Source organism: Aedes albopictus, chromosome 3, assembly GCF_035046485.1.
Source record: "Aedes albopictus strain Foshan chromosome 3, AalbF5, whole genome shotgun sequence".
In the NCBI taxonomy this organism is placed as follows: Eukaryota; Metazoa; Arthropoda; class Insecta; order Diptera; family Culicidae; genus Aedes; species Aedes albopictus.
Window position 1 is genome coordinate 26059103 of NC_085138.1, and position 14938 is coordinate 26074040.

At 40.3% G+C, this 14938-nt stretch overlaps 1 protein-coding gene across 1 annotated transcript in view; it reads left to right on the forward strand.

The window, feature by feature from the left end:
* The first annotated feature begins 796 nt into the window (after positions 1-796).
* LOC109426125 (open rectifier potassium channel protein 1) overlaps positions 797-14938 on the forward strand; it is a 198804-nt gene continuing 184662 nt past the window's right edge. The window contains exon 1 of the transcript XR_009998573.1: positions 797-2068. The gene's annotated coding sequence lies outside the window, so the exon portion shown is untranslated. The remainder of the gene's footprint in view (positions 2069-14938) is intronic.

Below are 14938 nucleotides of genomic sequence, written 5' to 3' on the forward strand. Positions count from 1 at the left end.
TAAGATGGAAGGGGGGGGCTAAGGAAGTGTAAACAAAGTAATGTCAACAATGTTTTTGCTTAATTTGAGGTGCAGTGTTTGCTTGTTTCAAATTGATTCTTGGTAGGTTGAAAGTAAATAATTTGGCTGAAACAACAAATGTTTTAGTTTGTTTCGGGAGCTGTCAAAATATAACTACCAATATAATGGTAAATTTGAACAAAATTTAGTTGAATTAAGGTATTGAACCCTCAAAACAGTTACCTAATAAAATAGTTTGCTTTAACCAACGCCGTTAGTTGAAGGGAGCAAGATTTTGTTTGTGCAAATATCAACCTTGAAATTTGGTTGAATCTTGCTAAATTTTAGTTGCATTTACCAAGTATTTTTCTCTGTGTACGTAGGAAGTTTGTCAAAATGCGAATTTTTGGACGCTTGGAAATGTGAACCTTTTTTACAGCTCAAATTGTTAATGTGCAGTGAAAATTAGACATCAATATGTACCACATCCTGAGATTCACAATTAAAAACTTGAGCATTTGTATTGAAAATCGGCCAAAGTGTGTTTTACTCTGTCCAGTACTGTAGGTCCCTTTCATAAATAAATAAAAAGAATCCAAACTCTGACAATGGCATTGAAAAGATGATAGGGGATAGTCCAAGTTCAAGCAACTACGATGAGTTTGATAAGAAAGTCATCGAAGTGACCGTCACCTGGTAGGTTGGTAGCAGTGCGCACATTTCTTCGATGGCTGATGGAAGGTGCAAGTCTATGAATACTTGTTCAGCTGTCGCAGGGACACGAAGCTGGGGCTCCTGTTTGATTGACATCCTGTTGGGTGCTAACGACTTGTTTCAAGCTACTGCGAAATAACATTGATCCTGCGGCACTTCAAGAGAGCCATCCTAAGGCGAAGAAGCTCTCTCGGTTTCTTAGTGCTCACCGCGTTCTCTGTTTGCTAAGATTAAACTCTCAGTAGGCTCAGAACAACGCAAGCTCCCGTATCTCCGAGTCGTCTTCAATGCCTACTACGCTAGTCGGCTAGTTAGATTAATTGAATTGCTCCTTGAACGATGGACTTCAGTACTCAATAGCCCTCGTTTCATGATTGATTGCACACGTTCGTCTCTTGAAGATCGGGTCGTCAAAGACGCTTCCATACCGACGGAGTTTCACATTTCGCTCCGCAACTAGTCTCCAGTTCAAGCGTTTCTCTTATCGATTATCGGCCGGTTATGGTGACAAACGGACTTAACACCCCACGACGAGTTGTGCCCGGTCGCGCAAATCCAAAGTGCCAATAGTGCCTCTGATTGGCATATTAGCAAACCTAGCGCCGCCGCCGTCGTGTCGTGTCGGATGGACGGACGACGATCATCATCACCACGGCCAGTTACGGGCCAGTTTCTGCCGCGATAACACGTTTCACAGTATATCCGTGAGTACGCGCGCGCGGGTCTCAACCGCTAGACGATATCACCACGCCGCGCGGTCAGGACAGGAAACTATAGTTAACCCACACGACGAGCGCGCCGTTGATTGACCGGTTGTAAGTTAACGGCCGGCGCCTGCCGGAGATCGGTTCAGAGTTTGATCACGTTCGTCCGTTGGTGATAAACGCAAATCGATTGATACCCTTTACCTGATGGACGGTGCCTGTGTAGAGTGTTGTTCAGGAACGGGAACTGCGAAATCCAAGTAGGCTGCTGAGACGAGTAGTTGGCCGGTGCAGCTGAGTCGAACGCTACACCTTTATTCCAGACTGCTGTGTTCTGCTGCCCTTATAGCAGAAGTGATTCTTATCGCCTACTTTGTGTGCCCGTGCGATTAGTTGAACGAATTCGACCAACGAGAAGTGAAGTGCATTGTGGGGTGCGATTTTTCTGAATAGAAATCTCCTCGAAGAGAAACTGAGCGAATTAGGTGTATTTAAATTCGGAAGAAACACAACTTCTTCGACGGTGAACAGAAGAAATTCGGCTAAGGCCGGTACGCGAATTGTTTGTGTTGTGCCTACCGAGTGCAGTTTTGTTTTGCGTGTGTCAAAGCCTACAGACTGCGCGGATGCGGATTGTTTAAGAGATTAAGGTAAAATAAAAAATAAGAGGTGTTAAAAATAGACGGTTTCAAATTTGCTTAAACGGATGCATGCGACGCGTGACTTGAAGCGTGATTGAGTCAAAAGACCGAGCAGTCTGGTGAATGAATAGTTAAAACGTGACTTGTTTAATCTGCATCGCAGTAGTTGTAGTTTGGGTGTTTTCTCCTAGTTGAATTTACAGATGCTTTTATGTACCTTAAAACTGCACTAATCATCCAAGTTTGAAAAAAAATATGGTAAAATGCCATCATATTTGATTTGTCGATTCTTAATAAATGCTGTCACCGGTCAAGCCCTCATTAGAATGCCAACCTTAAACTTTTATACAATGAATTTGACTTGACATCTTTTTCAAATCATTGCGTTTCATCTTGTTCGAGTTGTTTCAACTCACGCCGGTCTACCTACTACCTCAAATAGGTCACACACCAATCACGAGGCAAATCAAATTGGCGCAAACTACAAATAATAATCCAGCTCGCTTGTACCTATTTCACCATAGTTTACCATTTATGGTTTATCCTGTAAAGAAAGCATGCAAATAGGGAACATTCACACATTTCGTTTAACATTTGGGCAAATATTCTATATTAACAATATAGGTCACTCTTACGATTTTTCGGCGACACCTTTTTAGTGAATGTGGCGCCACCAAGCGTCAGAAGAGGTACTACTACACACTAAATGCATGCGCTATCCGAATGACGTTTATTCTGTCGAACTGTCATTGCATGGTGGGGATGCCCATTTCTTCTGAAATAATCGATTAAAAATTAATCGATTTTTTTCAACTACGCAAATTAGAACAAATTTAATTCTTTCTTCTTGAACAATTTCTGGCGTATATTATCGTCGCAGCACCAAATCGAAGTCGCGACTCGCGCGACATGCGAAGATGCAGATGAGAATTAAATTTGAACCGATAAACGTTCATAACAGAGACTAAAACACAGACGACCTAAAGCGAACTTTCCGTTAGCGAGCTATGAACGGTATTTTCTCCGGAAATTACACAAGAATTTCCTTGTGGGATCCCTTTAAGAATTGCACCCTGGATTTTTTTTTCTCCAAGATTCCTCCAGAAGCTCTTGGAGGATTCCTCCTAGAATTAATTCTCAAATTATTTTAGGAACTCCTTTCGGGATTGCTTAGGGAAAGCGTTCCAGCGTTCCTCCTCCATACTCCAACATTGTTTTTTATCTGGGATTACATATCTCCAAGAAAAAAACGCAGTCAGTGAAATACTAGATTTGTAATAAAAAGCTGAATTTTTATATTTTCTCATAAATTCTCCGTTGCTGCAATAAAATGGTAACTGCAATAATGATAACAAAAAGGAAGGGTTTTATGACTGTTTGTGTGATTTGATGCTGTTTGAGCAAAACTTTGTTATATTTACGACAGCTGTTTTAAAGACTTTCGAATAGTTTTGGCGTTTCAGTCTTTTCGGGGTCAAAAACAACTAAATGTTTTCTTCTTCCAACGTTTCGATCCTTATTGGATCTTTATTCGATTCCCTGAGGAAGATCCAATAAGGATCGAATGGAAGAAGAAAACATTTAGTTGTTTTTGACCCCGAAAAGACTGAAATGCCAAAACTATTCAAAAGCAAAACTTTGTGTAACTGTGTTGTTGTATTCTTATTTATTGCAACTTCAACAACATAATTCCCCAAAGTTTTGCTCAAGCAGCATCAAACTAGGCTAAGAATCATAATACCCATGAGTTTGCACCGTTTCCATGCAGAAACGGAGAGTTTAGCATCTCACCATACAACAAACCAACTCATTACTACAAATCTAGTCTTCACTTATTCCTTCTGGGAATCCCGGAAAAAAATACTTCTGAAGACATTCCAAATGTATAGAAATCTCGGAAGGAATCACGAAAATAATTCCTGGAGGATTTCTGATACTTCAAAGAGGGAACTTCTAAAGGAATCCTGGAAAGATCCCTCGAAAAATATTTATTAAATTGTTCATATAAAATCGCGTTGGAGTTTTACAAAGTCACTTCGGAATTTCTCCGGAATTTCAAAAGAAGTTCCTTGAAGAATCCCAAATCTTCACTCGGTGGAAATTCTAAAAGGACGGAGTGAATTCCGGAAGGAACTTTTGGAAGAATACTGGTAGAAATCCCAGTTGAAATTCCCAGAAGGAGGAATTTTTGAAGGAACTTTTGGATAAATCCTTGAAACAACTCCTGGTCGTTCCTGGAAAATTTTGGAGGAATTCCAGAAGGAACTCCGGGAGGTATTCGTAAAAAAACGCCTGAGGGAATCGTTGAAGGAGCTACTGCAGGAATCCAAGAAAGACTCCAAGAAACTCCTATAAGGAAATCCTATAAGGAACTTTTTGACGAATCCTAGAAGAGAATTCTTGAAGATTCCTAAAGAAGTAATTCTTGAAGAAACATCAGAAGAAATTGCTGGAGTAATTTCAGTAGGAACTCATAGGGGTCCCTCGAAGAAACCTCTGGAGATATTTAAGAAAAAAAAACTTTAAATCAATCTTTGAAGGCACACCTGGAGGAATTTCAAAAAGAGCTCCTGAATTAATCTCAGAAAAAAAAACTCTAGAAGGAAACCAAGGAGAATGACATATCCTTTTCTAATCGGAAAATCCGTATGCATATATCCGTTCCTAACCATTGCTAACTGAGTCGCAGGTGCAGTTAGACGCGGTTAACGACGGTTAGCAACGGATAAATGCGGATTTTTCCGGTTAGCAAAGGATAAGAGAAAACTGAGAAGGAACTTCCGTTAGAAAATCAGAAGGAATGCAGAAAGAACATCTGATGGAATGCCTGACTCAATTTATGGAGGATTATCACTCTGTAGCAGGCGAATTTGCCAGAATATTTTTACTAACTGAAGTTCACCCAGAAGCCCATGACTGTATATTTAAAAATAATGAGCTTTGCAAGGATTTCGCGACGATCGTGTAAATGTCCAATCTTTGACAGCACAATGTTCACACATCCAACAACAAAGCCGATTAGTCCGGAATAAAACAATCAGTATTCGAATAAACTCACAGTTCACTACGGAAGAACAACGAAATTAATCGAAAATCACTCATTTTTTGTAAGCACGGAACGCTCAAACACAGACAAACAGACGTAACACTTGCGAAATTTCCATCGACCACGCTTTTAACGAACATTTTAAATTTTAATAGTTCTGGCTTTCACAACCAGAGGCGCGCATATCGTTTTTCTATGCGTTTGACGTTTCACAATAGCGCCTTCTGTTGACGATATTGCACAACACAGTGAATTGTGTAACTTTTCCACCAGGTGATGGTAGTGTGAACTGGGCGATGGATTTCCATGAAAATCGTTCAAGGTGTTACGTCTGTTTGTCTGTGGCTCAAACGTTGAAATTATTAAGTTCGTGCATCGGTCCATTAGCTTGTGCACCCTTGGATCCTTGGATACAATGTCTTGCACTCTGCCACAAGAAATTTGACGTGCACTTGGTTGGTGATCTTCCGGATTTTTTGTAAGCTATTCAATCCGATGTATGTATGTCAGCGTGGACATTAAAAAGATGATAATTTATGCCATTGTCAAAAAAAAAAAAATAGCAACCACCAGGGCAAAATATAAGTTTATTTTGAGGGTGAAAATTTTAAATTTCTAAGTGAAATGATTTCGGTGACGTTACAATGAGGGAGCATTCAAATTCTTCTACAGATGTATTCGTAGATGTCATCTAATGAAATATAATTTTGTTTGTTTATATTGTAAATCGATTATTTATTAATCGATTATTAAGGAACAAAAAAATTTGACACCCCTAACATCTTTTTTCGAGAAATGTCACCTTGCACGGTAAACAAAAATTGATCAAAATACAATTATTGACTTTTTCTGACAACAGGTGGTGCTGTAATCATTCGTAAACGGCGTCTCCATGTCGTTGTATGTGAAAACACGAAGTAACCTATATTGTTAATATAGTATATTTGTTTTAAAGCTTTCATAACCGGTCTTTCAAAGGCAAAGTTCGCATGCAACACTTCACTGGCTTTAGGAACAACGATTTGCCGTGGAAAATAAATGGAATAAGGCGCCAGTTTTAGAAATATCGCCATTTCTGCTTAGGGGGGGGGAGGTGGGGTGTCATATTATACGTGTTTACCCTACTTTTTCACGTTCGGTTTTATTGGGATGTAGTTGCGGATTTGTCAAGTTGCGATTGATTCCATGGTGCATTCTACTTAGGGGCTATTCTCTTTTGCGAATGAAATAGCAAAAGTAAATTAATCTTGTTTCCATACTTCATAATGCAAAAAAAAATCATTAAGGTAAGCCAATCACTGCAGTGAAGCTCTGTTATCGTCAGCACGACACTATTTCAATATGACATTTGTTAACTGTGAACGACGCGACGATTACGACAACAATGTAGACAAGGGAATAATTGTGCACATGCTCTAGAATGTTTAAGAATGAATTACGGAGCGGTTATGACACACATAGGAACTGAGTTGGGCCGGTATCAGCTACATATGATCGTGTACGATCCGCTATGTGACAATAATGTTAGCGGCCGACAGTGAAGGACGAACGCTTTCTGTTGTGATCGATACTGTTCGATAGACGATAGACAATGTATGACAACCGATCTAGTGCAATTATTTTTCTTTTCAATTTTGAAGTAATTTAGCTCAACTTGGATTTACTGCACGAACAAATGTTTGTTACCTACCTGGCTACAATTACTTATTCGAAAGAATAACAAAATTTTAATGAAACGAGCTCACCAATCCGTCTGGCACAAATTAGACTTATACCCATCTAGTCAAAAGGAGTACAATGGAGAAATGTGTTCATTGCTTACAAGGGTATGAAAAGCAAGTTTGCAACGTAGCATGTGATGACATTAATTTGAAATCTAGTTAAATTCGGCACCAACATTTCAAAAGGGCGTAACCGCTTTTGCAACCAATGCCTTCTCACAGAGGTGTGGGTCGTATTTCATTCATCTCACGCAATTCACATCCATTAATCGAAAGAGGAGGTTTTTATCTTTCTATTTGTGCTAGTGGATTGCTCGAGAGGGATGGGATACGCTCCACAGCTTTGTGAGAAGGAATTGGTTGTGAATGCAGTTACGCCCTTTTGAAATGTTGATGCCGAATTTAAGTGTGTATGGTACATTTCAGATCGTGAGTGATTACAAAACTTTCTTGGAATGCTTAACAGACATCGGAAAAGCAGAGTTAATTTGGCAGTTTTCAATGAAGTAGATGATTCATAACACCTTTTACTGAAAACATCAAATTCACAGCAATAAAGTACCCGGTTTCAAAACAAACAAACTTTATAGCAACTGTCCAATCGTTCAGTTTCAGCAAACATTCCGCACAAGTGTGTACAACACGGCAGAGTATAGACAGTAGTGTTGATAACAACAGAAAGTCTATCACCGCCTGGAGTAGACTGAAGAAGGGTCTCCTGCACTACAACACAGCTGATATGGCTTGATAAGCGTATTCTACTAGTTCTATGTACCAAGTAGCAATACTCCGGTGTAAACAAGTGTACAAGCTTCTGAAACTGCCAGGCGGTGTGGTGGCGGCGCATCGGCGATCGCAATCATCAATCGTTTCAAAAAGGGCAATTTCATCCGTTCGGCGACAACAACGACGAAGACAGTGACAAACCAATCTGACCAACAACGATGGCACTTGAGACATTTTTCTAATAATTTACGTTTGTTTGGCTTGGGGAGGAATCGGAGGTAAAATGATTCATTGAGGTTCAAGTTCGTCAATGTCGCGCCAGCCATAGGATGTTCGATGAGTGCAAGCGGTATTCGACATGTTTTCTAGATATGCAATTGTGAGCCCAAAGAGTGTAATAAGTATCCCAAGTAACAATGGTTGCTAAACAGTGAGAGTATTAGCTGAACAATAGTTGGTTAATGGTGTCAATGGCTGAACACCATGACATCTGAATATTGGTCTGAAGTATAGCATGTTCAAACTCTTTAATCAGCAATACATAGATGGCTGAATATCAAGTTTAATAGAATATTATTCATCTGGGTAACCAGCTTTAAAACATACAGAATTAATCATCTGTTGTTCATCCTTTAATCAAATATCTTTCGACAGCTGACCCAAGCATGGTTTTCGTGAAGTCCACATCGTTTCTTCAGCCTCAATACAGACTTAGTTCAACTTATGTTCTTAACTATTCAGACACATCAAGTAATGCACTTGTTTTCGAGGATATGTATACAATAGTGTGTGTGGTATATGTGCTAAGGTGAGTGACTATAAATCAGAAGGTCCGAGTTCAATTCCCAGTTTTCCCACTGATTAATTTATACATGTACATTCCTAAACATCTCTTCTGGAAATAGACGCAGCTAATGGTAAAAATAGGCTCCCGAAAGTTTTTTTTAATTTTATTTATACACAATTAATAAATTTTATTGATTACTGATTAAGCGCATATTAAGCCCTCAATCAGCCTTCTAATGAACCTAAACTCAGCTAAAGGTTGAATAAAATCACCAAAATTAGATGCTTTTGAGCTGAATAAAGGATTCTACCACTTGTGCTCAGCTTATGTTCAAATGAAGGCTGATTTAAAATAGATAGAGAAACGCTTGTACAGCATCATTGTTACCTGGGATGTTTGTCAAAGCAGCTGCAAATTTTGATAACTTCAGCGTTAATTAGACATCAATTTTATCCACCGGTCTATTTAAGCATTTATTGTTGCACTGAAAACTTTAAAATACTTCAACGTATTCCCTTAGGTGGCGCATTTTGTACCCTTCTGCCGGCACGCTTCAACTCGACAAGTTGAAAATTGCTTCTTACCACGTTCTCCCTCTTCTGATATTGCATCAGTAGTGTCTGTTCGAATGCAGTGAACGACTTCACGCGTTTACTTTCTTTCCACACGCTTCATGGTTCCAGGTAGGATCCAATCTGACTCAATCTCGATTGCACAAAGAATCTTGTCATTGCAATCGATTTCGAACAGAAGAAACCGATACAACAGCTAATCGGTTGGCAATGGATTATCAACCAACCTTCTGATTAGGGGCGAGCAACTACCGCTATTTATTGCCTTTGAGTTGCCCGGCCGATTGACTGGAATGGCGGCACCCCTTTTACCGGGACAGATAACTTAGGTCTTTCAGAATAGAGATTTTTATGGTTGGTACAATTACGAAAATCTACGTTGCGGAAGGTCTCCGGAGCTCATCGCACCCGAAGTTGAACAACATGCGACCGCGATGCGCAATCGCAATCCATGATGTTTACAGGACAAATTGACGAGGTATAGTGTCATCGTTCAAATCAAGGATATGCGTCACTTTTGTGTTACATGATGGCTGATCAACCTTTTGATTGATTTGAAGCTCAAAGATGGATCCATCTGTTAGTTGTGTTAATGTGTAAGGCAAACGCGCAGCCGTTGAGTATAACCATGATGAAGAATCATTTTAAGTTTTATGATGCTTTGTTGGCGATTCTTCCAACCAATTTTATAAAACTGCTTAATACAGTAGACGTTCGATAACTGCAACATGTTCACGTTTCACTTAGCGAACACAATTCGATAACTGCAACGTCAGGCAGGCGTCAACAACCCATCAATTGACGTTAAATGAACGCAAAATTTCATTCGACTGTTCATTTGGGCTAACTTGGCGCACCGTTTTGACGGATAGCGGTGCGATAACTGCAAAATTGTTGCACTTACCGGACTTGCAGTTAAAAAGCATTGCAGTTAAACCGTTTGCACCGACCGAACGTCTACTGTATTCACTATTCAGTCTACAATTCCAACATAACCTCCTAACAACTGCTATAAGTAAGTCTTGGACCACACTAAAAGATGCTTTCAACGAAACCTCTCAAGCAAAACTGCCGTCGGACGCATAAATGTCACATGTTACGGTTTAACTGCAATACTTTTTAACTGCAAGTCCGGTAAGTGCAACAAATTTGCAGTTATCGCACCGCTATCCGTCAAAACGGTGCGCCATGTTAGCCCAAATGAACAATCAAATGAATTCTTCGTTCATTTAACATCAATTGGTCGGCGTTAAGTCAGAGAGGACTACGCAATTTTTTGGGCAGGTAAAGATAAGCGAAGGAAATCGATATTTCTGAATTTTTCGACGTTTCTTTGATGTTGATGGGTCATTACATAAAAGATCTACAGTTTTTCATAAAATAACGCGCTTGATTTGATATCCCAAGTGCTGGCAGGAAATTTCCCCAAAATCATTGAAAATCAGATGGTCCGGTCTGACTTAACGCCGACCAATTGATGGTTTGTTGACGCCTATCTGACATTGCAGATAGCTAATTTTGTTCACTAACTGAAATGTAAACATGTTGCAGTTGTGGTATGGGATATTACAAACTATAAAATAATACAGTAGACGTTCGATAACTGCAACATGTTTACGTTTCACTTAGCGAACGAAAAACCGATAACTGCAATGCCTGACAGCGTCAACAAACCGTCAACTGACGTAAAATGAACGTGAACTTCATCCAACTGTTCATTTGGGCTAACACCGAACATGAGTGAAGAGCCCCCGACGCCAGTCGAGTGGTAGATTCGGCATCCGACTATGCATGCGATCGGTGAAAGAAAGAAGGATCGGGATCTGTCGATCGGACAAAGTAGAGAGCAACGGACGTGTTGCATTCTGGTAGTTGTAAGCCAGACGAAAACTCACGGAGTTTTTATCTAGTTTGGACAGCAGTTATCGAACGTTTACTGTACCAGGCGCGTTTTTAAAGCGTTCCAGTGGACTTCACTGGGTCTCCAGGCAGTTTCATGGGGGTACCAGCAGGTTTCATGAGCGTATTATGGGATTTCAGGGGGTACCACGAGGACTCTGGGGCGCTTCAAGGGTCTCCACGGGGTTCCAAGGGGATTCCAGGACCGGTTTATGGGGTCTCAAGAGGATTTATGGAGATAATGGGGGGTTTCAGGAGGTTTCATGAGATTCAAGGTATCTCAAAGACGTTTCAGGGTGTCCAAGGGGATTTTAGGAGGTCTTTGGAGTATTTCATGGGGTTTAATGGGGTACCATGAGGTCTCAGGAGCGTTCTAAGGGGTCATTTATGTCCCCTCCGGCTCCAAAGGGTTAAGGAGATTCAACGGGGTTTCATGAGAGTACCTGAAGGTATCAGGGGGTTTCAGGGGGTACCAGTACGTCTTAAATCGCTTCTGGGGATCTCAGGGGCTTTTCAGGATATGTAGAAGGCTTTCAGGGAATACTTGAAGATCTCAGGGGATTTCAGGGAAGTTTAATGCGCTTCGTGATCATGCGGTTAGCGCCAGTCATCTGGGCGTTTCGTAAGCCTCAGACCTTGAATTCACCAGGTGGTGTCATACAGTAGATGGTGCAAACGGTTTAACTGCAATGCTTTTTAATTGCAAGTCCATTTAAAGCAACAATTTTGCAGTTATCACACTCTCAAACGCCAAAATGGTGCGCCATGTTAGCCAAATGAACAGTCGGATGAAGTTCATGTTCATTTAACGTCATTTGATGACTTATTCTTATTGACATCTGTCAGGCGTTGCAGTTATCGTTCGCTAAGTGAAACGTAAACATGTTGCTGTCATCGAATGTCTACTGTAGTGTAAACTGGGCAACGATCCAGTTGTTGAAAATTATCCCACATTAAAACAGTTGCCCACAAAACCAACTCGGACAACCCCTCGTCATTTTGTTTACATTGTGTTTTGACTACCAGTAGATGTATGTGCTACTTTTGTAATCGAAAAAAATGGATTTCGAACAGAAACGTAGTGCTGTGATTGCCTTGTTTCGAGCTGGAAAATATCATTGCTCGTGAGCTATCCGATTTATGTTTGTTCAGAAGTTATGTACATCGTACAGTCAAAAGATATGTTGAGACCATATAATATCATAAACGATATGGTGGAACATCGAGCTACTGTGGTGACACCTGCCATGGTAAATATAGGCATGAAGCACCTGGAGAGAAATCTTCGACGCTACTAAATTAAAGAAAGATCACGAACTCGTGCCGACCTGCTGAAGGCTACTAGGCGACAGAAACTAGCATCGGTGGTGGTTTAGACTGGAATGACCCGAGATGGCCGGACTCAGCTGGTATTTGTTTATGAATGAGTACACGTTCATTTAACATCAATTGACGGATTGATTGTTGACGTCTGTCAGACGTTGCTGTTATCAAATTTCGTTCGCTAAGTGAAACGCAAACATGTTACAGTAGATGTTCGATAACTGCAACATGATAAAATTTCACTTAGCGAATGGAATTCGATTGCTGCAATGCCTGACAGATGTCAGCAAGGCATCAATTGACGTAAAATAAACGAGAATCCAAGGAGAGGTGAAGGTTTCCCGGGAGGAATACCAGAAGAAACCTCAGGCATTCAGTCCTAGCTGAATTTCGTCCTAGCTAGGGGTAATTCCTGGTGGAATTCAAGATTGAATTCTCCAAATATCTCATAAAGGTGTTCTGAATGAATCTCGGGTGAGATAAGTAAAAAATTGAATTATAAATTTATTTGAATTATCCTTATAAGGATAATGAATTTAAGGATTGAATTATAAATAACCCGAGACATTCTATTGTCGTTTGTCATGTCCATAAGCCCGTTCGTATGCATATCTCCTTCCATCTTGGTTCAGCATCTACCACGCCTTTCAGGCTACCAAAAAGCTATAGGATAGGATGTGACAACAGAAATTCGCCTGCCTTGTTATGTTTTCGTTCAATTTCGTCGTCGATGGAAATCCAGTGCTGCCACTTTTCTTTATTCCAAATCTTTTAAACGATTTAAATTTAACGATTGAAACTTGGATGCATATTTCGCACCGTAAATCATTAATTGCATCTTGAACAGCATAACTGGCAAGAAAAATTGATTTCAAACGAAAAGTTCTCTCATTTTTAGTGAAATATAATAAAAATGCAACTGATTTTTAGTGCAAAATCAATGGTTTACAAACTAGCAACACGGCCAAACGAATGTTAATTTCGACCAATCAGCTGGTCTCCGTTTGACAGCAAATTGGTCTCACATCGGCTGACTACGTGGCGCATCCTATCCTAGCCAAAAAGGACCTTGTTTTCCCCTCTGGTGGTTGGTTGTGGAAACAGCGTAAATGGTGGTGTTAGATTTTGGAGGAGAACGTGCCTCTGGAGCCGACCTACTGATACGGTAGACTGTTCAACTACGGTCTAATACCCCAGACAGACATGTGATACGAGTGTGATTCTCGTACAACGGTACGCAGTGTCAAGAAAATTCTAATAAGACTGTATTTTGAAAAAAAAACGCCACTTCTAATATCATTTTTTTTTTCAACGGTAATACCCTGAGATGTCTAACCATAAACATCAGCAACATAAAAACGTTGGATGTCAGCAGTGGAGAAGATCAGAAGGTTCAGTATCTTGGCATTCAGATAGTATCAGATGGCGGAGCCATATGGGATAAAGAAGGCCAGGGCTGCTTTTCAGCAGCTGATTAGTCAAAGCACAAAAAACATAATTTTCAATTCCAACGTGAAATCTGCACTTTTGTCCGCCAACGAAACGTAGTGCGTATCAGCAGACTACCACAAACAATCTTGAATACTGAGCTCCATCGACGATGCCATCCGAAACCGATATCAACGTAAATGGAGGTGGTTCGACCACGTACTACGAAAGGGCAGAGACGAAATCTACAAGCAAGCGTTCGATTGAATTCTAGCAGAACATCGCAGCAGATGCAGGCAGGGCTTGTTGAGACGAAGCCTCAATAAGGAACTAAAGGAAGTCGAAGTCCCCAAGTATAGGTCATGTTCAAATATTCGAGGCAACAACAACGAGCGAACTCACTGGATCTTCATATTCAGCTGATTATCTATTTGTAATTGGTTGCAGTATTCAATACGTTAAGGATGCCCTCCAAACCAAATCGAAAGAAAATCGATAGAAATCTGACCTAGGTCAATGGAACTCTTTAACGTTGGCCCAAAAATGTGCCTCCAGAAAATTTCAGATTTTATGAGTAACTAACAATAGAAATCAAAATTTGCATATTTAAAATCGCAATGATGATTCGTTATTAGTTTTTGAGTTTTAATGATGTCATGTACGTCAAGAGTGTTAAATCTACATAAGCATCAGAGCTCGGCGTTCTTTGGTGACCTATATGTCATGAATACATTGCGCTGCAATGCTCTATGTAATATTATAAACTAATCATTATTAAAGAACGCTATATGTTTTCTCATATCATACCTAATATCTCCATAGATACATGAATGAGACTCAAATTAGCATTATAAATTGACTGCAAAAAGGCCCATTTGCACCGACAAAAAATCATCCATCGCGATTAACCATTTAAGCTTGTTAGCATTTTTGTCTGTCCGCTTTTGCAACATCATCGTGCACAAATCCAGCCACGCTTATCTTTGCCCATCTGATCCGCTGCTGATTCTCTGGTCTGCTACCTATAATATGCGTGATCATTTGAACGGAGTCACTACTGGATCGCGTATTACTGCTATATATTGCATTTTTCATTGAAAATTTTCTTTACCTCGCTGAGTTGTATGACGTTTTCTCCCAGCGAAAGCTTACGCGATACAGCAAATCGCTATATTTCACACTAACACAGCAAAAAATCTGTCAACAATAACAAAGTACACATGCATTTTCAGCGAAATGCTCTATTTGCATGACAACAATCCACTCTCACAGCTAACGGATGACCGCCGTCAAATATCAGGATTGCCAACTGTCCGGCGACTGCTGTCAAATCTCTTTGTCGCCGAATCTGGCGCTGGATCTTCGGCGCGGAAACCC